General features: G+C 43.0%; 1 long non-coding RNA gene across 1 annotated transcript; it reads right to left on the bottom strand.

Annotated features, from left to right (window-relative positions):
- Window positions 1-212: 212 nt before the first annotated feature.
- On the bottom strand, window positions 213-23,873 carry LOC142053055 (uncharacterized). The gene is made up of 3 exons (XR_012659075.1): window positions 23,732-23,873; window positions 23,039-23,160; window positions 213-3,142 (listed from the first exon to the last, which is right to left on the bottom strand). It is a non-coding gene; the product is annotated as an uncharacterized LOC142053055 (long non-coding RNA).
- Window positions 23,874-24,258: the final 385 nt, after the last annotated feature.

Here is a 24,258-nt window from a genome sequence, read left to right as displayed (position 1 = left end):
AGATTAAAATTTATGTCCAAGCTCTTCTACCATGTGGCTCGCCACAAACAGACTGCCCAGAAGCAATTGTGCTCTTTTAATCCTACCTCATTTTCTCAGAGCAGAGCTGAAGCCGGTGGAGGCTCTCTCTGGGGAGAGCCTTTACTACTTGCATTAGCAAAGTTCCCAGGAAAGGAGTAGAGCAGATCCTTATAACTGGCAGAGGAAACAAAAAATTTTTTTAAAAATCACTACTTATTGGATTTCAGTAGGGCTGATATCATCTGGTGTAGTTCAAGAGGTGGTCTGAATACATTCAGCCAGCAGAATGCTCTTCTGGCAAAAGTTTAAGAGTTCAGTAGGAAAACCCATTGTTCAAGGTGAATTTTATGAATGCCAGATAGTAAGGAACAACTTGCAAAATCAATCTTTAAATCAGCTGCCCCAAGGCTCCCTGCCACTACTGTATGTTTCTTCAGCTGCAGAATGAAATAGCAACAAGTTCCCCTCTGTGAGGCTCTGCTCAGTGGAGATCTCAATGTTGATTGCTTCATTCTGCCTGGGATGAGGCTCGCTGCAAGGGCTCGACTTTTGCCTGGAGAGCCATACTTATTTGTGGGAGGGTGTACTTTCACCTTGTTGAAAGCACCTATCAGGCAGGAGTGCATATATGTTAAGGATGGGAGGGGATAATTATTTTAAAATGTTTCATTGTATAGAAAGAGAAATAACTTATGTAGCTCACTAGGCTCAAATTAAGCTGAGTTTGGCTTAGAAAGTAATACAAACAAAGCCCCTAGAGCTTGTGTGTACAGTCTGTATTCAGTCTTTCTAAGTATTTATGTGCTGTGATAGAGTACATAGCATACAAGCTTGCATTAGTAATTTGATTGCCCTGGAGTCATACCCAACACTTAACCCACCAGCACATAACTCAACAAGAATCTTTCTACTTCTGTATCATCATCCCACCCATGCAAAATAGCTGATATTCCAGATTCCCTCAGTTAGAAGAGTGGACAAATATTCAAATTTTATCAACACAGATTCACTTTCTTAATACTAAAGAGCCTAAGGGTACAAAAAGGTACAAAAGGGTACAAAAACCCCTGCCTTTTAACAGTTTATATTGGAAACTTTTCAAATAATCTGAAAAAATCCATTTCATTGATGCTCACAGAAAACTAACAATTCACATCTAGGTTTTTTTACAACAGAAAACCAGACATGTAGTTTCAACGGGTCAATGCTGAGAAGCTCACCTTAAAAAAAAAATAAAAAGAAAGAAGGTACCACCTGTCCATCCCTGGTCCTAGCTTTGTCATTGGTACTCATCAGGTGTCTTGCAAGTGCTCCAGGAAGGTGGAGGGACAGGATATCACAAAGGAGAATTTAAGCTCGATTCTGAAACTGTTCACATTGAAACATGCTATAGAATAGTGTCCCTGAACAACTAGTAGGAGTCAAATCAGCTGGACCATTTAGGGGTGGATTGGCCAAAACACCAGAGCATGCAAACCCCACAGTCTCCAACTTTTACGGGCAAGAAAAAATGAACCTCCCTAAAAAGTCCTTTCTCTATTTAGTTGTTATTCCTAGGACACTGGCACAGAAAACTGCCCAGTTGTAAAGGTGCAGGGACTTCTGTGAATGTACCCCACCAGCACTGAATTTAGTCCATCATTGTTCCAGAAGTAAACATTTCCTGTTTTTTGCAGCAGGAAGCCAGGGTCTCGGCATGATGCTCTGCCAGAAATAATGTCGTTTTTCTCCCCTGCTAGTTTGTCCTGTGATCTTGTCATTTGGCTGCCACAGCCATCCCGTAGGCACAAGTAATCACCAAAATGGCCCGACAACGATAGGCTTTCCTCAGTCACTGACTATAAAACACAGCTAATGTTATGTGGGTCGGGAGCTTTGCTCAGAGTGATTGTAGCAGCTCAGCTTTTCAAAACCAATAGCCATTTTTCTGTTTCGACATGGTATGCTTTACCCAGTTCTCTCGCTGTCAATGCAAGGTGAAAACTCCTTCTGTAGTTGTAGCCTGATAGCACTGCCAATGCCACGTCTCTCAACTTGAAGTCAAGTCCAGTGCACTGTGGATACCCTGTGTTTTAAAAAGAAACATTTTTTTCAGTGGTTTGCCTTGCTCACAGCTAAACTTGACAGCAGTTACTCTAACGTAACAAGGGAAGGCTCCAGGGCTGTAGGAAATAACACCAGGTACAAATGAGAAACAAAAGAATTTCCTTTGGTCCCACTCTACAAAGCTGATAGTCCGAATCCTGTTCCTCACAAACTGCTTTTCCCCATTCATTCTCCTTCAGTGACCCTTGGTTTATGTATTAGCTCTCAGCAATATGGGATTAGTGACAAGCATGAAAATCAACTGTATTTAAAGACCTCATTTCCAATACTCTTTTGCTGAATTCCTTCCCTTTGGTGTTGGTATCTCTGCTGCCTCTACTGTTACCTACAGAATCCACCAGCAGTGGGGGGGCTGGAAGTCAGCTCAGCAGATGTTGTCCAACCCCTACCATTCTGATTCTGTGAAATGTCATTGCTCCCACCGAGCTCATTTGAGAGGCCAGTGCTTGTGCATTTGGCTCTGATGAAGTGCACTAAAACTGGGAGCATTTGCAGAGGAAGTTATGCTTCATTCTGGAATTGGTATAGCAAGACATGCTGTTCAGCCAAGCTTCCTCCAAGCTGTGATCATCATAGAGACAAAACGCAGTCTAGTCTTTGGCAGTCATCGGCCTCTCTGCAAGGGTATATTGAAGTCTGAGATTCTGCTTCCCATGTGTAAAGGCTGCTTCATTGCCCTCTTACTAGAGGGCACAGGAATCACCTTCATGCTTTCTCCTCAGGTTGACCCCATAATTAGGCACAGCTCTGTACAGCTAGCGCATATCCACCTTATTCTCTTCCACTGTTTCCTCTGCCAGGTGGACTACGCAGTGCTTGGATGACTGCTGAGCAGCAGCTTGCATGCCTCAAGGTCTCTGCTTCCAGGGCTGACCAGTCTTGTCATCCTTGTGCCTTTGTGCTTCCTTTAGACTGTTATCTTGTTGGGTTTCCTCACTTCACTTGAAAGCTTTTTGGGTCGTGGGCCATTTCTTCTGAGGTTGGACAGCTTCTTCAGGTCCTGCTGGCTCCCGCACTAGAAATGATAAGCAACACCAATATCTGTGATTACAATGTGGTGCTGACGGTAGGCAGCTTGGATTCTCACCAAAATTCAAAGCCAGCCTGAACTTCCAAATCATATTTTGGACCTCCAGACCCAGAGTTATGACTTCAGATTTTTTTTACCCCAGGCTTTTTTTTTTTTTTTTTGCCTCCATTTGTAGACTCTTGAGCAACTGTCAGAAAGCCTAGACTTGTGATCTGGAGATGAAGAGGCTTGGTAATGAGTCTGGTCCCTTATTTAAATAACATTTTAATCTACTGCTAGAAATTACTTTTAAAATTCATGGAAATATATACTTCCACACATTCTTGGTGAAATAACTAAATAAAGCACTGGGCATTAATTTCAAAGAAAACAGTTAGAAATGCCATTTCAGTTTAAAACATTATTGGTCATTTTCACATAACAACCACTCTTCAATGCAGTACTGTTTAATCTCAGCCATACAATTATAAACACTAAAGGTTTTTTCCAATACGTAATTTTATCCATTATCAAAAATATCACTGCAAACAACACCTCATTGGAAACATAGTAAGGACCATAACAGCCTGCAACTGTAATTAAGCAAGCAAGTTTAAGTAAGCGACACTGAGCAAAATTTTAGGTCACACATGATCCCACAGAATTAACCCTGTGCCTGCAATTAATATGTGCACATGTTGATTTCAAAAGGCTACCATTTTCATAGCCCCAGCACATCACGCAGAAAGGATCTGATGCCTCCAAACCAGACCTGTGTGCAAGGAACCAATGTATCAAAGTGGCTGCTCAGAAATTGTACCAAATAATTCCTGAGGGCTGAAATACTACTTGTGCATAAAACAGGAATGAGAGAAAAAGAGAGTCGGAATGGGGAAGGAAAGGGAGGGGGAAATATCCTTTCACAGAAGATTAAGGATGCTGACTTTTGGCACAGCCGATATGCCAAAAGAACAATGGACAGTCCCTGGAGGTCTGTAGGGCAGTTCACAGCATCTATTAAGTGCAAAACGAACAGTCCCACTTTGATGATTTCCTGTATGTTTATTGTGCAACAGGAAGAGGGGGAGTTAAGTGGTTGAAGAGACTATACGGAAAATCACAGATTGTTGACAGAGCTGGAAAAGGAAATTGCTTAAAAGATGAGAGCCCAAGTGCTGATGGGCACCCAGCAGCTCTGCTGGATTGAATGGGTCTGTAGATGCCCTCACCTCTAATATATAAGCTTCTGCAAAGCACAAAAATACTAAAGCCTCGGAGCTCTTGCTTGGCTCTGAATCTTATTCACTCAAAAGTTTTCCTAACAAAGTTTTCCTACTGTTGGCACGCTCAGGTCATGCAATACGAAATAAGTGTCCTTGAAACCCAGGCAAAACTTTCTTCTTGTCCAAAAAAGAATTTGCCTAGAAGTCCTGAATATAATAAAGTATGAGGGATTAAGCTGAGATGTTGCAAACAGGAAAAAACACTTGTTTGACAATATGAATATATCTATGATTTCATTCTCAGGAGATCTCGCTTTATTTCTTTTGAAATTGCTAATGTGCAGAACTGAAATGATGGGCTTTCTATTTCAGGATGTTAAGCATATTGGGCTCTGAGAGCAATTAAGAGATGACTAATACATTTGTGCTCTTCTTTCTTTGCTCGTTTATATTGCCATGGTTTGTTTTTCCAATTTGCCTATTTTTCAAGGTGGTTCTTTAATCCCTCCCAGGGATTGCATTTGCTTTTGTTACCATATTCCCAGGACCATATGGGTAAGGATTCTGGCTCTGCATGCAGAGGTTTAAAGTTATTAAATGAAGCAGGAGAGCGCCTGGAGGCCAATGGCTCCTTTATACTTGTCAATAGCTGGTCCAGGCTGGTGAAAAGCAGAGGGAAGAATTTTTCCAGTTTCGTCTTGGACCACAGAACTTCCTTTAGCAAACTTCACTACTTGGCTCTGGTATAGTCATTTTCCAAATCAGGTCTGTGAATGTCTAAACCTAAATAAACAGGAAGCAGTGACAGTCTTAAGCAATTTGGGGACTATCAGCTGCTGTAAACTCAGACAGAGGAAGGGGAAGTTTGGGGAGTTGAGAATGGGGGAAAATTTTGTTCATTTTGCCTTGTGCTAGACTGACAAATGAAGACTATCCATCTGCTGGAGTGGGTGGGGAAACTCCCAACATCTAGTTTTTCACCAGCTGGCTCTCACATAAGTTGAATATTCCTGCTTAGGCACATCCTGAAATCCACATGCACAACTACAGTAGGACTGGAAAATAACCCCCTGGATTCAAAAGTGTAGCTGATCATACCTATGAGTCAAGTTGGAGCCTTTGCCAGGTAATGGGATTCCACCAAAAAGGTACCACTGCAGCTTGACATAAAAGATCTAGTGCAGGATTTTCAATCATGGTGCTCCAAGACCAAATATTTTACATGATCCAGTCTCCTGCTGAGTCTCTCCCTGCACCCCCTTGTACTGAATGTATATTCAACAGCATTTGTTAGAACAAGACTTCTGGGAATAGAAATTGGAAGCCATCCAGATATTTCAAGCTTGCAGGCTCTTTGCATCATGTCTTCTGCAAAACAGGCTTCCTTTATGAGGGTGGAATAGGCAGCCCATTGATGCCCACATTAACAGGACAGAAGATCACCATGCAGCAGGCTTCACAATGGCAGCAAGTCCTGACAGCTACAGCAATTTGCAGTAGATGCTACAGACCTCTGTAGCTTTTTCCCTGCCAAGACCATGGGCACCCATCCCTGTTTCCTCCTTGCTCAACCCCAACCATGTGTGGTCTCGGTCTCAGCATGCTCAAGGGTGCAGCGCCCAGATCCGCACCCCACCACCGGCCCCTGCTCAGAGTCCTTGGGAGTTCCTCTGCAGTTTGGTGCAACACAAAGGGAGAACACTACACCCACTGAAAGGGAAAGACAATCCTGTTTTGATTTGCTCATAGAAATACCAGAGGCAGCACCTGGCTACCAAGAGGGCAAGTGGAAAAAACCTTATGTTAAACTCGTCATAGATTTCAGGTGGCTGAAGACAATAACTATGAACGTGACCATTCTGGAGAGGGGCTCAGAGTAGCTGTGCCATTGCCTGGACATAACCAGAACAAGCCAAATATATAGCTGATGTGAAATATGCTGTTAAGATATGACGCAGACATTTAAGCTACCAGGAAAAAATAAAAAAATAAAAAAAATCAGGCTCTGCCTCCACACGTGAGCACTGATGGCAACGGCCACGTCTTCTGGAGCAGAGAGGAATGCACAGAACTCCTTAAGTCAGTGATCTGTGCCATTTGAAGAAGTAGGGCACATAAAACCAGACTCCAAAGCACATAATTTGACACACAGCATTTTAGATACTGTTGTTGAGAGGTGAAAAAATAACTCCTGAGAGTTCAGCTATAGAAATTGTTATAAGCCGTAGCCACCGATGTGTGCAAAGTTGAACAAGTTACTAGTAACAGCATTGGGCATGTAATAAGGTTTGTTGAGCAAATCCCAATGTTTTTTTTTTTGTTAGGACCAAACTTGCAGATGTAAGTGTTTGTTTCTTAACAAAAACAAGAGCAAGATAACTGAGAAATTCTGTTTTTATATTGGCTTATCTCAATTTCCCAAAGTAAATACAAGTTTTAAAAGCCTTTTGAAATAAGCAGTTAAGCATCAAAATATATTCTAAGTGTTATTATTTCAAGATCTTTTTAATTCAGCTCAGCTGTTGACTGAATTTGACCCAGGACACTGAATAATTGTGTTCTCAATCTTTCAGTTTATCTGCCACTCACCAGAAATGCCTTGCTCCTTTCCACTTAGGAGTTCAGCTGGCAAGAATAGCAAGTTCTGGTTGAAAATAGACTGCACTTAATCATATCACACATCTGATATTCAGTTTCCTTTAGATGCTGAAGGTAAATAAAAACAAAAAAATCTTTCAGGCATGATTTCTAGATAATCAATCTTCTAGAAGAGGAGAGTGCATTCACACCAAGCTAGAAAGAAAAAAGTGCAGAACTAAACTCGAGATCATCAGAGGACAGCGTTATAGCTTCCTTAAGAAAAGGGGATGTGTTGTCACATATTCTAGCTCCTTTTCAACCTCTAGTAATTAGGGAACCCTTCAGCTAATTCTAATATGCTTATTATACTTATAACATTAGAGGAAGGGTCCAAACAGGTGGAGATGCTATAAGTAAACCTCCAGAGATACCCTAAGCAAGGAGAAGGCTGCAGTGCAGGTTCCCGTCTTGGTAGATGATGGAGAACCCCCAAAAGGAAAGACAAACCTCAGGGATGCCAAGCTATTAATACAAACCTTTTGGAAACTAGGTACAATAAGCTCCTCAGTACATAGCATTTTTATTTCTTTGGAAAGTGATGAAAGAAACTAGATCACTAGAAAACCAAAAATGTAACACGGTCATCCATTTGCTGATGAAGGATGACTTGTCCCTTTTTTTGGAGGGTTACACCATTGTTACACATACTTAGCACAAGATCTGCACAGGGGCTAAGTAGGGGAGCTCAGCAAGTAAATCTCAGCAGCATTTCTGGCCCAGGTAGCTGCTGTCCCTACCTCCTGCCCGCAAAGGGAGTCGCATCTGAGGAGCCACTGAGCTGTGCAGAGTTGGTGGCAGTGCTAGGCTGGGGGGACTGCCCAGATCAGCTGCAACAAAACTGGCACAAGGTCAGGCCAAAGTATGGCCCTGGTCCTCTTCTGCAGAGGAATGTTCAACAGGCTCACAGCTCAAGGTGCACGAATACAATGCAAGTAGCCAGCATATCATGACTGTTAGTCTTTCCCCCTGATCTGTCCACACTTTTCTTACCTGCCGGCAGCAGGGAAGTTTTTAGACCCTCCTGCATTACCCCATCACTTATCTGATTTCCCACTGTACAACTGGGAAAGTTCCAGAGGACCAGAGATGACCTGAAAGAGCACACATTCTCACCATTCTTCGTAGTTAAGCAAATTTGCTCAACACTTGTGTGTGTTATTCAGATAGATACATTGGACACAGCACCAGATTCAGGAGCCACCATGAGCAGAACATTTATACCCTGCTCCTCACTAAAATAAGGCTGAAGAAAGGAACAAGTGTTGCTGTGAAATGCTTTAGCTAGACACAAGCAATTGCCTACGATAGTTTTTTAAAAAAAAATTCACACACACAAACACCCCAGACAAACTCCCAATACATGCTCTGTTTGGAAAACATTTGGAATGCAAGTGGAGAAGGCTGCAGCAATAACAATGGGCCGTGGGGAGTAGCACATACGCTGCGTTTAACTCTGTGTCTCCTGACCAGTTCCAGGCTCCCAAAGAGCAGCATATCTTCAGCGCCAGGATTTGACACGGGGAAATGCAACTCCTGATAACAGTCCATGATGAAGATATCATAACCTAGCTGGAAACATTCCTTGAACACCCTGCCAAGGAAAATGGTCGAGCACAAGCTATTAAGCTGCAATAGCTACCTACCCACTTTATTAGTGTGCACTGAATTTGCTTTGTTTAAATGACTCTCAGGGGAACAAAGAGCGGAAACAGGCATTACACTTGTTGCATATTTACCGCTGAACTCATTCAGCTCTGTTACAAGTGGGGAAAGATTTCAAAGCCTTTGCTCATGCGTTGGAAGGCTTACCGAGAAGACTATTCATAGATACAAGCTAGGTCAGCATTCCCTAACTTTTCTTTTCTTTTTTAAATGGAAAAATTATTTAATATTTTGCAAAAATATAATCTTATATAATGAGATTACATAGTTTTATATGGTTGTTACTGAAAAGTTAGGTTAACCATAATGTTAATGTATTGCTTTTGTTCCCCTTTAATTCCTCAGTAAATTTGTTTGCTCACATGGCTAATAACACATATGAAAGTCTGGTCTTTATTTTTACATCCTCTTCATCTGGATATTCATCTGTTAATATCTTACAGACCACAAGTGGAGAAGAACTGCACTGAAATGCAATTCTCCCTGCCAATCAGATAAGCACAGTTCCACAGAATAAAACAATACCTAGCAGCTGCAGTGTTCAGCGTGCATTTCCCCACGCAGTACCAATGAATTGCTAAAACTGGAGCATTTGGAAGGTCTGAAAATTCACATTTCACCATTAACTCCTTATCACTACTGAAAATCCTGGAGTTGGGTGATGAAAGTCTGGCACCTGTTTACCCCATCTTCTGGACCTTCAGGATACTCAGATTTGTCCAATCTGCAACAAGACCTCAGCTTGGACTATATGTTCAAATGCAGCAATGTTTTCAAAACCTTACGATGTGGGGAGGTTGAGTTGCTTTGCAGGAAAATTAACAGCCAAGCTTCTGCATTATCAGTCTAGAGTCAGCTTATGATCAAAACAGATGTAACTACAAATCTGACACTCAAAAAACTCTATTTTAAAGACAGCTTAATCCTCTCGCCACCTTCCTCTTGGATCTGATACTCAAGTTACAGGGTCAACCTCTTGGCTCTTATTCAGAGGGCTTTTTGCTGTACTCTAACAACCCTCAGCAGAGGACTAGCCCTGGGACACATCAACACTTGCATGGCTTGCATTAGGTTTTGTCACATGTGAAGGAGTATCACACCTTCAGATATCCGTGTAGTTCAGGTAATTAAAAAGGAACATTGTAAACACACATTTTAAAGGACAACAAAACACTTGAAAAACAGTTGATTTCAATGAGAACAACTGCAGACTCCTGTGCTGCTTTTACGGCCTCAGTCTCATTTAGACGTGAATAATCAGACCTGTTAAAAAGCAATCCCAGTCTCTTAAAAACTAGGGGAAGGGTATATACATGTAGGGGCAAGCAAGTAGAGAATAAGACCTTTCTTACAAAGAGTAAACAGAGCCTCTAGAAGACTGTGGCAACATGGGGTGACTAATAATAATACCGTGAGCCTCCCTGGGGCTGCCTGAACTTCTTCCATAAAGTAAAGGAAGAGTTCCATAACAATCCTGCCAAACTCTCTCATTTTTTTCCTTGATGTTTTTAATCTAAGAGATTGAAAAACTTTGTTTACAGCTTTGGAAAAGTCATATTATTAACCAATAGGACAGAGGAAGAAAAAAAAAGAACGTCTGTTTTTGTTAGGGGAAAGGTGATGCCTTCAAACAAAACCAAAGCTCCTCCCCTTCACTTCATAAATAGCATTTCCAGTGCTCTGGGTTTTATTCAAAGGCAAAAAGTAACCAAGCTCCATGGTGTGACATGTGTGGTGATGTGACAGGCTTTTGTGCTGTTGTGCACAGGCAGCTGCCACCATGGCTAGCTTCATCTCCCCCTCAGAGCAGCCCTGAGAGGCAATGATAAGACTTTTTGCTCCTCCAGCAGTGACTATCAGCATCCATAAGGCAAAAGGATCACCAGAGACTTTGAAAAAATTAGCCTAAAAACAGAGCTGGAGGGGTTCGTTTCTCCTCCCCACTCTCACTCCCAAGAAGGATAAAAAAAGGCACCCGACTTGATGGAACAAAGCCAGGTGTTCTGGTGAGATTATTTTCTACTACTGAACAATGACCATTTATACCAAAGATAAAAAACAAACTTGGCAGTGAAACAGATGAGACCAGGGAGGAACAGAGAGGGCAGGCTTGGAAGGAGTCCACAGAGGAAAGTCCCTACAAAATGCCTCTTGCCAAGCCTGCAGCTGGGCTTTGGAGATGACTGCTTGTTGGACAAATAGTCTAGTTTCTTCCAAAAAACTCAAGTAGATGGGTACAAAGTAAGGATATAAGTATAAATAACAACAAAAGCCAAAAAACAAATACAAAGAAATAAACGCCCCAAACATGTTTAAGTGTAAGTAAAACTAGCTTTTTAATCAGAGGTGGGATTCTCCAGTTACTGTTAAAAAGCCAATGTTCTGGGTAACTGAGAAAACCAGATTAAAGAAAAATTTTTTTTTTAAGTATTAAAAAGGTAAGGCAAGCCAAAGTGCTCTTCGTTCTCTCTGAGTCAGTACAGGCAGAGTGCAGAAACAAGTACCATAGCTGTTCAAGGAGGAAAGGTACATTGCAGTATGTGTTTCATGCTGAATCAGCATTTTCATTGTGGATTAAAGGTGAGCATGGCCATTTTAAAGGCAGAGGGAAGTTGCACAGGGTGGGATACAACAACAACAAAAAAAAGCATGATACTTTGCATCAGAGGAGCTGGGATGCACTAACATCCCCAGTCCTTAAAACCACTGCTTCACGGATATTATTTAAACAGCTTTGGAGACTTCCTTGTTCTTACCAGTAGCTCTGGGCATTTGCTAAGTATTTGCTTGAAGCCCTGTCAGCAGGAGCCAGGTACTGGTGAGCAGCCGGCTTCCTTCCCCAGAGTGCGGCGGCCTGTCCCACCAGGGCCAGCATTTGGCCACCTTCTCCACAGGAAGGACAAGCAGTAGACACAGGCATTTTGAAGTGCAAATCCAGTATGTAAGAGAGCGACTAGAAAGCAGGCTTTATTCCTCTTACCTTTTAATCGGTTTTGTCTTGAATAGAAGACATTGAAGTCTAATTTTCCAGAGTGTGGGGGAATAGAGAGGGTCTGTGAATGCTCTGAAATATATTGAAAACTCAGGTAAAAAAGTTCACACAGAGAATAAGTAGGAAAGACACATCTTTCCAACCAAAGCAAAGCCTCTGGTCTGTCTCAGGAAGCTCGTATTCCCAGTGCTAAAGGTTTCCCTCCAGGTCAAATATTTACCTTGCTCATTCATACAATAACTTCTGCAGAAAGGGAACACAATTTTCTCAGACAAACCCTCCCCAACCCCTAGATCCCATTCCCCTTTTGTAGCAGCTGACTTTGCAGCACCAAATGATCCTGCCTGGTAGCACTGCCCAGCTCAGAAAGGTGCCACCACAGGCCTGCAGGGGATAGCTATTTTACCCAGCCCCCTTGGTGTCATCTTTTAAACCTGACGCTACAAAAAGGCTTTCTGATCCCCCACCCTTATGCCATAGGGCTGGCAGCCAGCTGAACCACCCTGCCACCCCTGCAGCGCTGCCGTGCCATACGGGATCTACCCCAAATGGCTGCTGTTCTTCGTCCCTCTCAGCTGCCATGCATATGCCAGAGAGCCAAAAAAAGGGAGCAGCTGCCGATGGAGTTGCTGGCCAGAGATGAACCAAGGCTTCTCCAGGCCTGTGACAAGTGGTGGGAAAGCTGACATATACAGAGCCATAAACAAGTAACAGTTGTGTCATAGGAGCGTTGCATTGGCTTTTGTGAATTTGTCCTGCTGAGATGACCCAATGACACACACATGCACACTTCAGCACTGCCCCCCTCCCCCTCCCTTGCAGCTTTCCTTAGCCATTACAGTTTTTAAGCAAAGCAGAGCTGCATCCCAGCTGGAGAGCCAGAGACTTGTGGGGAGTAGGGGGGGCACGGTCCTCCTGAAACTAGGTCCCCCACGTGCATCTGGTCACTAATCCCAAAGCAAGGAACAGAGTGTCAATTCTCTCCCCCGCAGCTCCCCACTGCTTTCACTACTGTATTATCTGCACAAAGCTATACAGAGGGAAAAGCAATCTGTCCAGAATCATTCGGGAGTGAAGGATTAAAAAAAAGAAAAGAAAGAAAATAGTGACACTGTTACAGACACGTATACAGAAAAGCCTTTGTGTGCCAGAGCAAGGGAGCCAGCAGAGATATCTCCAGCAGTTTACAGCAGCAGAGCGAGCTAGGGTGGAATTAGCAACAAACATTGGGATGCAGGATGCAATTTAATCACTCTGCCCAAAGGCAGGCCCGCTAAATAATCTTGCTGGTGTGCTTTCAAACACCCACTGCTCTTGGGCATTATCTGATCATTTCAGTTGAGGCAGGGTGGCTGTATCTCCGTGGGATATCCCCAACAGTTTGGGATTAGGCAGGTAAGCATTAAGAGCCCTTCCCTGCTAATTTGCCTAGCACTACAGCCGCAGAGAGAGGGCAGCTGGTTCACTGCAAACATCACTGGATTGTACCAGGCTGGTTCCTCTGCTTCCTCTCCAGCCCTTTCTATCTGGTATGGGCTTTGAGATATTAATAGATAGTGATTAGCCCTCAGACAACAGGAGCAAAACACAAGCGGACGAGCCAGCCAACACCCCTGCCATGCACACTGCAATCCCAGGGGTCATCACGTGGGTGAAGCAAATGAAGTCACACTGAGGTCAAGCCCTACCCAGCCAAAATGGGAAGCAGAGTAAGTCTTTGACCACCGCTTGCATGACGGTGGTCAGATGTTTTTAACCAGGCTGTCACAGCTCGGCTGACTCCCACCATTCCTACAAATGAGGTTATAAATATCTATTCTGTCAGCTGTGCTACAGAAGCAAGTTCCTCGGTTAGTGGAGAGAAAAATTAATCACTGTGTGAACAAGTCACTGAACTGTAATCAGACCTTTCGCATTAGCGGTCTTTAACAGACAGGTGCTCAGCAAGCAAGGCATATTACAGAGCTGTGTTGCCAAAGCTGACCTGCCTGGCCCCATTTTGCTGGAAAAATGGCATCATTAGCATTTTACACGTGCACACCAGTACCCTGCACCAGATGTCAATCCTTATTTTTATAGACTCCTATAGCAATGGATACCAGAGGCCGAATATAGGTGGTTTCCTAAGACTAGCTCTACACTTACCTGAGATTTATTATACTAATGACCTTGTTCTCATATTAGTCAGTGTAATCTGGGAAACATTCAAAATAAAGCCTCCAAGTGCCCTGGAAACCAAGATATACGATTGAGGCTAGATACGGGCAGAAGCATTTCAGTGATCTTCTGCCACTGTTGTATTCAGAGCTCAGCCAGCCAACTGGGTTACTCAAAAACATTTCTCCTTTCCTTTTTAACAAAGCTTCTTCATTTGAAATTGTGCATAGAAGCCTCACAGGATGCACTTTGGAAGTTCTGCAAAAGGTAGTGAAAAGTCGGGAGTGCTGTTCTTGTAGATCAGCACTAGTCAGGCTTTTCTATTAGAAATGGGAGCAACCAGCTAGAAAATGAAATAGAGCGTGATGTAAGATGTCAGGGTATACTCTACAGAAAGTCGTTCTTCCCTGACACACCTTAGGACTTTCTGGAAGTTTCTGGCTATTGCCAGGGAAGAGCATTCGAGCAAACAGCTCAGCCAGGGGAGCAGCAAGCCCTCACATTGTAGAGATCGCCACCAGCAGAATGCTGGTGTTTCATCCATTATTCAGCAGCTTCTGCCAGCTCTCGTTCACATATATCACCTGGGCATAAATATGTATGGTGTCTTACTTACAAACCTATGACAGAGGGGAGCATTAAAAGCTAATGAGCAAGCAGGCTTCATGCATTTGCTTATACTACAGTCTGACACTGACCATTTCACCAGCACCCATTATGGCAAGATACAGATCTTAGACCATTTTTACATTACATGTCAGAGAAGCCTTTTCACCTTCTTTTTCAGCAACAATTATCTTTTTACCTGGATGAATGCCCCGCCCAATAAATATTTTTAGAATAATAAAATAGGCCTATAATAATTTCCATTAAAAGTGTTTGTACAGATTATGGCATTTTCCAACCTCTCACTACTGCTTGCAAGAATCCTCATAACTCAGGAGTAACGTTGCTTTTCTCAGGACCAACCTAACAAACAAGGATCAAATCTTTTCAGTGTTGCTGCACATCCAGCAGAGATTTCTGCACCCGTAGGCAGCCTTGACTTCAGGCTAGGCTAAATCCTGAAGTAGTAGGTCCTGTTCAAGAGCCTACCTCATTAACCAAGGCAATAATCAGAGACTTTGTGATCCTCATTCCTGACCTGCTTCCAGTATTCACTGCACTGTGCCAGGCAGATAAAACCACTCTGCATTCTCACACTGCCAGCTAATACTGGGAAAGGCTTCTGGATGCTACCCTACTCTGGAGAAAGATACCACATAATGCTAACACCTGCAGTTTGGTACATTGCAAAGTTCACAGTTTCTTTCTTCCTCTTCTCAGAATCAGTATCTCTCAGGGTCATGCTACAAAGCTGCTGAACCAGCATAGCCAAGCCATACCCCAGATAGCCATAGCTCTTACATTAAAAACAAAACTAACTCAAAACAAAAACACACACACACAAAAGTTTAATTATATAGAACAATATTCGAGTGGCACCATAATTGGCCAAACTAGAAATTAAACCTTAAGAAAATAAAAAGAGAGACACATGCTTTTCTTTCTACCAGAGTCAAAATTGTCACTTGGGCACACAGTATTACAAAGAAAAGGAAAACAACAAAGAAGTGGTCAGGAGTACTCTTAAACCAACTGACCTTCTCTATCAGCACATTGTGTTATTTATTGCAAAGTAGTTTATATGCCAAAGGCTTTTGGAAAACAATTCTAGAACAAAAAGTAAATGGTGAATACTGTTCGTTAGCTTTTGGACATCTCCAAATTTTATGATCTATTTTGATTTATTTATGCAGAAAGTAGCATATTTGAGATTTACTTGGAGCTTCATTTTTCCACAGGACCTAACACAGTAACAGGTATTCAACCATTCTTAGAGTGCTGATGACACCATTAAGCATACAAACATTTTTACAGTCTGAGCTGCCTATATCTCTTTAAGGTACTCCAGGAAATTAAACCATCCGAGTTTCACGCCATCACAAAATATTTCTAAGGCAGCAAAATAAAACACAAATATTTCAGGACTTCTTAGTTAGCAAAACTGGTCCAGGTACTTAAGAGTTCATTAAAGCATAGGGAAGTCAAGAAGAGCCTTTGCTTAAACTCTAAAGCCAGACTCACTTATCTAATTTTCAGCTTACTGTAAAGCAATAGAGATTTTTTTAAGCAGCAGCTTGTAGCTAGGGTATACAGACACATCTGTATTGAAAAAGAGTAGGTTTAAACTTGGCAGTGTGTGCAAGTATGTCTGAGGACCACTACTTCCCTGTAACACTACCAATCTGGATAATACATTCTTCAAAAATCAGCAGTAGACTTAAACGTTCTTTCCTTTTGGAAAAAGGGCATGTTTCCGGATGTTCACCTTAACTGCTTTTCATTAGGATTTTCCTCCTAAACCAAGACATCTCCTTTCAATTTGTTTGATTGCGGGTATATTTACTATCATACCTTCAAAACAGCACCTGCCTTAACTTTAGCCAAATTTTACAGAGGATGACACTATGGAGTGACCGGCCGGTTCGATGAGGGGAGAGCAGTGGATGTTGTCTATCTTAACTTCAGTAAGACATTCCACTGTCTCCCATAGCATCCTCACAGGCAAGCCAAGGAAGTGTGGGTTGGATGAGTGGACAGTGAGGTGGACAGAGAACTGGCTCAACAACAGAACTCAGAGTGTCGTGATCGATGGAGCAGAGTCTGGATGGATGCCTGTCACCAGAGGTGTTCCCCAGGGGTCTGTGCTGGATCCAGTCCTGTTCAACATATTCATCAATGACCTGGATGATGGGATAGAGCGTAACCTCAGCAAGTTCACTAATAATACCAAGCTGGGATACACCAGAAGGCTGTGCTGCCATCCAATGAGACCTGGACAGGTTGGGGAGCTGGGTCGAGGGGAACTTCATGAAATTCAACAAGAGCAAGTGCAAGGTCCTGCACCTGGGGAGGAACAACCCCATGCACCAGTACAGGTTGGGGGCTGAACTACTGGAAAGCAGCTCTGTTGAGAAGGACTGGGAGTGCTGCTGGACAACAAGCTGACCCTGAGCCAACAATGTGCCCTTGTGGCCAAGACAGCCAATGGTATCCTGGGGTGCATTAAAAGGAGTGCGGCTGGCAGATCAAGAGGTTATCCTCCCCCTCTACTCAGCCCTAGTGAGGCCACATTTGGAGTGCTGTGTCTAGTTTTGGGACCCCCAGTTTAAGAAGGACAGGGAACTGCTTAAGCAAGTCCAGCAGAGAGCTACAAAGATGATCAGGGGACTGGAGCATCTTCCTTATGAGGAAAGGCTGAGAGACTTGTGTTTGTTTATCCTAGAGAAGACTGAGGGGGAATTTCATAAATACCTATAAATATTTAAAGGGTGGATGTCAGGATGATGGGACCAGGCTCTTTTCAATAGTGCCCAACGACAGGACAAGGGGCAATGAGCACAAGTTGGAACATACGAAGTTCCAACTCAATATGAGAAAAAACCTCTTTCCTGTGCGGGTGCCAGAGCAGTGGCACAGGCTGCCCAGGGAGGCTGTGGAGTCTCCTTCCCTGGAGACATTCAAAACCCACCTGGACGCGTTCCTGTGCCCCCTGCTCTAGGTGTGCCTGCTCAAGCAGGGGGGTCGGACAAGATGATCTCCAGAGGTCCCTTCCAACCCCTACCATTCTGTGATTATCTCCGAGGCTTCTGCTTATCTGTGAATATTTTGAACACACTGATTTAATTGAAGGGCTTTGGAGCCAGAAGTTTGCTGCTCATTGTACAAGAGACAGATCTCAATCAAATCTAAGGAGATATTACCTGCAGGTCAGTAGAGCCCTGGAAAAGGCACAGCTTATGTCTGACCAGTGCCTACCTCAGCTTCCCTCCATCCATCAGGGTCTAACACAGCAGGAAGTTCAGCCCACTGGTCAAGTCAAAACTCCTCCCAAACATGAAATCTAAGGGAAGGCACCAGAAGATGAGATCCTGCAGCAAGGACTTTTGTCCCAGGTTGAGGGAGATGCCTGATAAAGAACCACCATGATCAGCTGCCTAGCAAAGGCTCAGCTGGAGAGGCCTCACCAGACATCAGATTTTCTCTCAGGGTCACCAATAACACAGTTTCACTGCTCCTTCAGCCTCTCTTGAACTCTTACAGTCAGCATCTTCACCTCTTCTTTAGACCTCTTCCAGGAGCAAATGGTTCTCTCTCTTTCTTGCCTTACACCTTCTTTCAGGAAAAAAGCTCCATGCTTGAGTCTCCTGGCTCTTCCCTCAACAGTTGCTGGCTGACCTGTGCAAGACCTATAGATCCCTATCAAGCTTTTTAACAAACACCCTCTTTTCTAGCCTATAGGTCTTTCTTCAGCCTGTTCATGTGGCAAACCTGCACAATCTGATCCGAGCCTGATGGCACACAAGAGGGTGCCAGCCTGGAATTCACCCTTCCCCTTGGAAATTTTGGGTCCAAGTCACAGCCAAAAGACAAAATAGCTCTTGATGTAGCCAGTTGTTTATAAATATAGCAGTAAAGCCCATAGATGTACCTGTCACCATAAAAACATTAGTTGTGCTGGGCAGCCTGGCTGAGTGCATTTATCTCAAAGCATTTTAGAAGAGAAGTATGTTAGCAACGCGTAGTATTTGCCAAGCCCTATTCTCCTTTAAACATCTGTCAGGAGCAACACCATTGTGGCCAATCCTGCCTTGGGCAGAGGAATAGATTAGCTGTGCTCTTGAGTCCCAAATTGCCGCAGGAATCAGTTTTGATTTTGTGCTGGATTGGCCAAGATGCGAGGTGGGTTCCAGACACATGGACAGGATCCTAACCAGGACAGATGTCCTTCCCAACTCTTAGCTTTCACTACACTTTTGCATAACATTTCCACTCCGCGCTGAGAATGGAAGAAGTCCTGGGTGATCAGAAATTCTGCCCTAGTGGGGAAGCTCCAGAAAAGCCAGTAGAACTGTACCACAATTAAATCATTACAGAATTTAATCCACTGCACACTTCCATGTGCCTTTCTGGTTACCATGACCAAACTCTTGCTCTGTTGTTTCTAGAACTAGAGGTCACTGCTTGGACTGCACAAGAAAAAAAGCCACACCCAAAAATGAAACTGGCTGTGGTTTCTGCTCTGGAAACCCTTTATATTAAGTTCAAGTCGTTCTTCTTTTTTTCTATTAAATCAAAAAGAAATAAGTCATAATTAAAATGATATTTACTCCCCAGGTGAAAGGATAAGACATGGCAGGGTAAACAAGGTCATCTCAGCTGGCAAGGACCAGGGCCTCAGAAATGCCTGCTCACCAGTGAATTAAAACAATTCACTGCACAAGCAGATGCAAGTCAGGATTTGCAAAGAGATAATGAAAACAGGTTGGAAATCAGTTCATCCTAAACATCTGTGTATACACCACACAGCTGTCATTCATCCTGCGGGGAAAGCTGTAGGCCTGTTTCTCATTCCAAAGGAATTAGCCATCCTGCTCTTGCACAAGTCAAGTCACCCCATCAGGGCACAATCCGGGTAGGAAATGGAACAGATCTGCTCTACCCAAACTTTCCTGAAGCAGCTCTTCTGTGGCTTGACAGGCTCATTTCCCAGGAACATCCACTAGGTATCTGCTTACCCTGCCACAGGGTCAGAAAAACAGCAATATAGAACATCAGATAGAGCTTGTCAGGGCTAATCAACTTGGGAAGGATTTTGCTGTTTATCTTGGGCATAAATGCTCTGTGCCTCACAGAGACTAGTTTTAATGGTGTAAGCATCAGCAGGGAGAAGGGGAAACAAGATATTTGCCATTGTTATTGACTCAAGAAAAATCTCCAAACAGCTGATGCTTTTACAGCTTGGCTGTGGGGAAAACATCAGGTTTCTTACCTTGGCAGAAGTCAAAGCTGTATTAAGAGGGAAACCACACAGAAAGATTAGGAGACACACACATCTGAGGGAGCAATCTTTGCAGGAGTTGATTGGCTCATTAAAGTGACTAGTATCACCTGATAGCAGTTTAGTCTCCATTTGGTTCTGCCTGGATAAGTTTCCATAATATCAAACCACAGCTGGAACTAACTGGCACCTTCGCCAGTCAGAAAAGAGAAGCGAGTAGAGATATGAATAGGCAGGGCAGACTCCAGCTGGGGGGAAGTCAGCCCTGTTTCATCACTGTCAAGACGCTGGTCTACTGGATTTAATTGCACTCTGCATTTTAGACAGTGCTTGATAAAAAAAGAAAAAGGCAGAGTCTGTTTTCTAGTACTACCTGTACTGAGATAATATCCAAGCATAACTTTTAGAGCCTCAGAGAGAAACACCACTGATTTATCCACCAGGGATAAGTTTTCTTTGTGAAGTGTAAGGAAGGCAGCTAATTAGAAAGGCAAGAAATTAGATCTACTATTAAAATATTATTTTCCTAATATTACCAAAGTGACAGGAAGCTACATAACCAAGGCAAGATACCCGATTTGAACATAGCCTTCAGTTTTTTCTAAGATGTTATTAATACTATATATGAAGGCTAAAAAGGGATTTGAAAATAAGGATTTAAAGTAGACCTCTCACTCTCCATTACAGCCAGTCAACACAAGGTACAGCTACAGCACAGAAAGTGAGAAAGGAGGATGTATTTTCAGAAGAAATTAGCCTGATGTTTAGGAATGCAAAATAGCAGCTGAGGCTCTACCAAACACCATCCTCTTGCCTCAAACATGGTCTGTGTATTGCCAATAAAGATCTCTTTCCCAGCTCTCATATCAGACTGCATCCTGTATGACTTATTGCTAAGGAATCCCTGAGGGGTTTAGATATTTAATACTGCAACTCAAGAAGATGTCTTAGAAACAAAAAAATTAAGGCAAAGGCATCTAGGCTTCAACCAAAGAATTAATCAACACAGGCCAGATTCACTCTGGAAGAAGAGCTCTGCTCAGTGCAGGACAAATGGCCATCACCTCCAGGTACATGGGAAAGCTCAGTCCAAGCCTGGCAAGAGCAGAAGCAGTGCAGGGAGTGTTCCGACTTATACTGTTGGCCTGAATTTCCACAAGGCCACTGTGGGCAGAGAATCAATCATGTCCACACTATTGCCTGACTCACAGTGAGAAAACAGAAGTGAGAAATGGATATAGAAGTTTGCCAGAAGTTTCCAGGCTAGCAGATTTATCACCAGTCGCTTGTAACTGAAAACTAGCCCATGGGCTCCATGAGGAGAGAGCCGGCCTTTATGCTGGGTATAGATATAACCATATTGGCAAGTGCTCCTAGAACAGATGCAGCAACAGAGATTCTGCTGGTAGAACTCGCCTTGGTTCTGCTGGTGAAATAAGCCAAAATGACAGAAACAGACCGCATCAGCATCTTCCACCAACATTAAATGTCACAAAAAAGAAAAGATAAAAAAAGGAAAATTTGCCTCTCCTCATAGTGTTATTTCCCTGGCAACAACTCTACAAGTCTGTGGAACAGCTTTAAATAGCATGAGTGGGCAAGACCTTAGCAGGTGGTCCAAGTTTGCCCCTGTGGAGAAAGGCAGCATGTTGCCTTTGTAACACCTGAACTGCCCTACAAGCTCTGGTGGGCTCCATGAGCACGGCTTGAGAGGATACAAAGGCATCACCTTTGTGCTCTGTGTGAGGATGTGGTCCACCTGCCTGGGGTGGCACTGACATGACACACAATAGCTCCCACGTCCAGGGCAGCTGCAGTTTTCACATTCATAGGCACAGATTTGTAGTCAAGATACAGAAGCATCATTATCTGATTTTCTTTGGTTTCCTGAAGAAGTACACATTTAAACAGTATTAGGATGAGGGCCTATAACAGGTCTGTGTGAACAGAGGGTGTGTCAGAAATTGTCATTATCTCTAAAGCACATGTCACAATGTCAAGATGTAAATAAATTAAGCAGCGCTTTACCCAATCAACGGAACAAAGCACCATCTAAGAAGGTTAACAAAACCTAGATGAGACAGAAAACTGATGCAGAATGAAGTAGGGGAAGTGTCGTAATAGCAGTGCGCAACGTTTTGGGAATGGTAAGAATAGCTTATATGCAAGGCAAGGGGCATCTCCATGTATCACAGCTAGTGCCTTAAATCCACAAGGTGCATCAGGCTACCTTTGACTATAAAGTTAGTCACCAATAATTATAGAACATGAGCAGGTACCCCTGTTTCTCTTAAGCCCCACAGCAGGCTGGATCTCAGATCAGTTTCCATCAGCCACGCCAGTGTCAGATGACACACTAGATTTACACCATCTATAGCAGAGATCCCCACCTGCCTTGCCAGCTCTAAAAGCCTAATGACAAACTCCGAAGCTGGGAGCTATTTTAACAGGAGCACACAAAAGCAGGAAGTAGTAAAAATTTGTCAAAGCATCCAGTGGAGAAGAGCTTTCCTCTCCTGCCTGTGGATGCTAGCAAATAATAATGACCATATTTCAGTTATTAACTACAAGGTGCCCCAGGACACCAGATCACTCTGCCCAGGACAAAGATACAAGATACTTCCACAGTGTCAGGCAGCTGCTCCATCTACTGGATTAAGCCTACAGCTAAAGCAGTTTAGCGCTACCCATGCATCATGAACAGAGTCCTTGGTGTCAGTCAGTCTGTGAATCATAACTATGAATAATTTTAGTAAGCCTTGGGGAGGTCATGAGTACTATGGAGGTCCTAGTGTTGTGCGTGAGTTGAGCCATTGGAATGGGAAATAAGGGGAAAAAGATGGTAAGGCCTCTGGTAGGCTCGCTGGTCTCCAGTTATTCTTTGTTCAGTCAGGCACTTGAAAGTTAATTTGTAAAGTAATGTGACCAAAGTCAAACAGTAAATGAAGTTCCTTAAAATATATAAACACATTAGCATTGATGCTGCTGTTTCTAGGTTTCTAGGGTACGCAGAATGTCAAGTGACCGATGATGCATACAGAAAGCCTTGCAACAAAGGAGATCAGTATTTGCTGAAACAGAGCACATCATGGAGTTTTGCTTTTGACAGAGCTGAATGCCGGCGTGTTCAGTCTTCCACACTGATAGACACAGTCAGCTAGGGGAAGAAAAAATTTTCTGTGTCACTCCATACCTTGTGCGGTCATTTTTATCAGGTTTTTTTTTTTAAATACACTCACTTTGCACAGCTTTCAGTGGCTGCACAGAGATGTAAAATAAAGAGCTTTAGCCTTAACTGCCATTGAAAACAACAACAAAAAAAGTATCAGGAAAAAAAAACATACCTTTCTTTAATGTGACCATCATTGAGTACTGAGTAGGATAATTCAGATGATGTACACTGGGCAGACTTTATTTCATTTTTTTCTTCTCCTCCCAGGGCAGATAGCATTTCTCCCTATAAAACCTCAGAAACCCAAGATGTGATAGAAATAAAGGTTGGGACAAGGCAGACTAGTAATGAAAATAATGTCAGAGTAAAGTGCTTCTGATACAGAGTCATACTTCTTCATCTGTTGAGGCAAACTCCTCTATAAAAAAAGACTATATATACACCACAGCTACGAGTGCATACGAAGGTTGTTAGTTAATATCACACTTATGGGAAGATTTCTTGTTGGGAAGGATCTTGTTTTGGGAACCAAGGATTAAAAAGATTCATATTTTATTCCCAACTGGAATAAAGAAACTTTGTGTGACATTGAGCTAGCTGTCATTTCCTCATCTGTGTGATGGTGGTTGTATTTTAAGTATAATGCCTATATCACAGGAAGATCACTTGCATCCCGAGATGGAAGGTTCCGCATAAACATAAAATATCATTGTTCTTAAAATGAAATTTACAACGCCTGAAAACTAAATCATCATCTTTATCCACCAGTATACGTTTCATATGGTGAGAGATGTCACTTGTAAGAATTCTCAGAATAATGAAGAAAAAGGTGTGGCCTTCCTAAAACTTGCTGTGATGGAATTACCTTTTGGATCCTGGGTAGAGTGCAGCTGTTTCTTCTCATCTGCTGCTTTCACAGTTCGGTGGGATCTGCTGAGAACAACCAGCTCCTGTCCTCATTAACGCTCTTTGAGTCAGAAGCTGGGACAAAGCACTAAGGGCAGGGCTAGGTCTTTCCTCCCAGATTTCTACTTTGATGATTTGAAAACACAACTTGCCAGCCACAAGAGGCCTGTGCTGGCTGCCTGTGTTTACATCCTCATTCCTAACCCCTGAATCATGGTGGGAGCAATGACATTAGCCAAGAGGACCGCATGAGATGACTCATGCGGCATACATATCTGGAGGGGTGTATAACCACACACCCCATGCCATTTCCCTCATCGCTGCTACCCTTGTCCTTCTGCCCCAGTTCTCCCTCTTATTTTTACTGTTTCTTTATTGTGTCTGGTCCAAGCAGACTGCAAATGCTAGCACTCCATATAGAGTTGTGGGTATCTGGGCTGTCTCATAACACATGATAATAGAAAACAGTTTCTCACAGTAGCACAG

The sequence above is a fragment of the Phalacrocorax aristotelis genome, chromosome 2 (assembly GCF_949628215.1).
Source record: "Phalacrocorax aristotelis chromosome 2, bGulAri2.1, whole genome shotgun sequence".
NCBI lineage: Eukaryota > Metazoa > Chordata > Aves > Suliformes > Phalacrocoracidae > Phalacrocorax > Phalacrocorax aristotelis.
The sequence above is the reverse complement of the archived record's forward strand: the minus strand, read 5'-3'. Positions and strand labels throughout refer to the sequence as shown.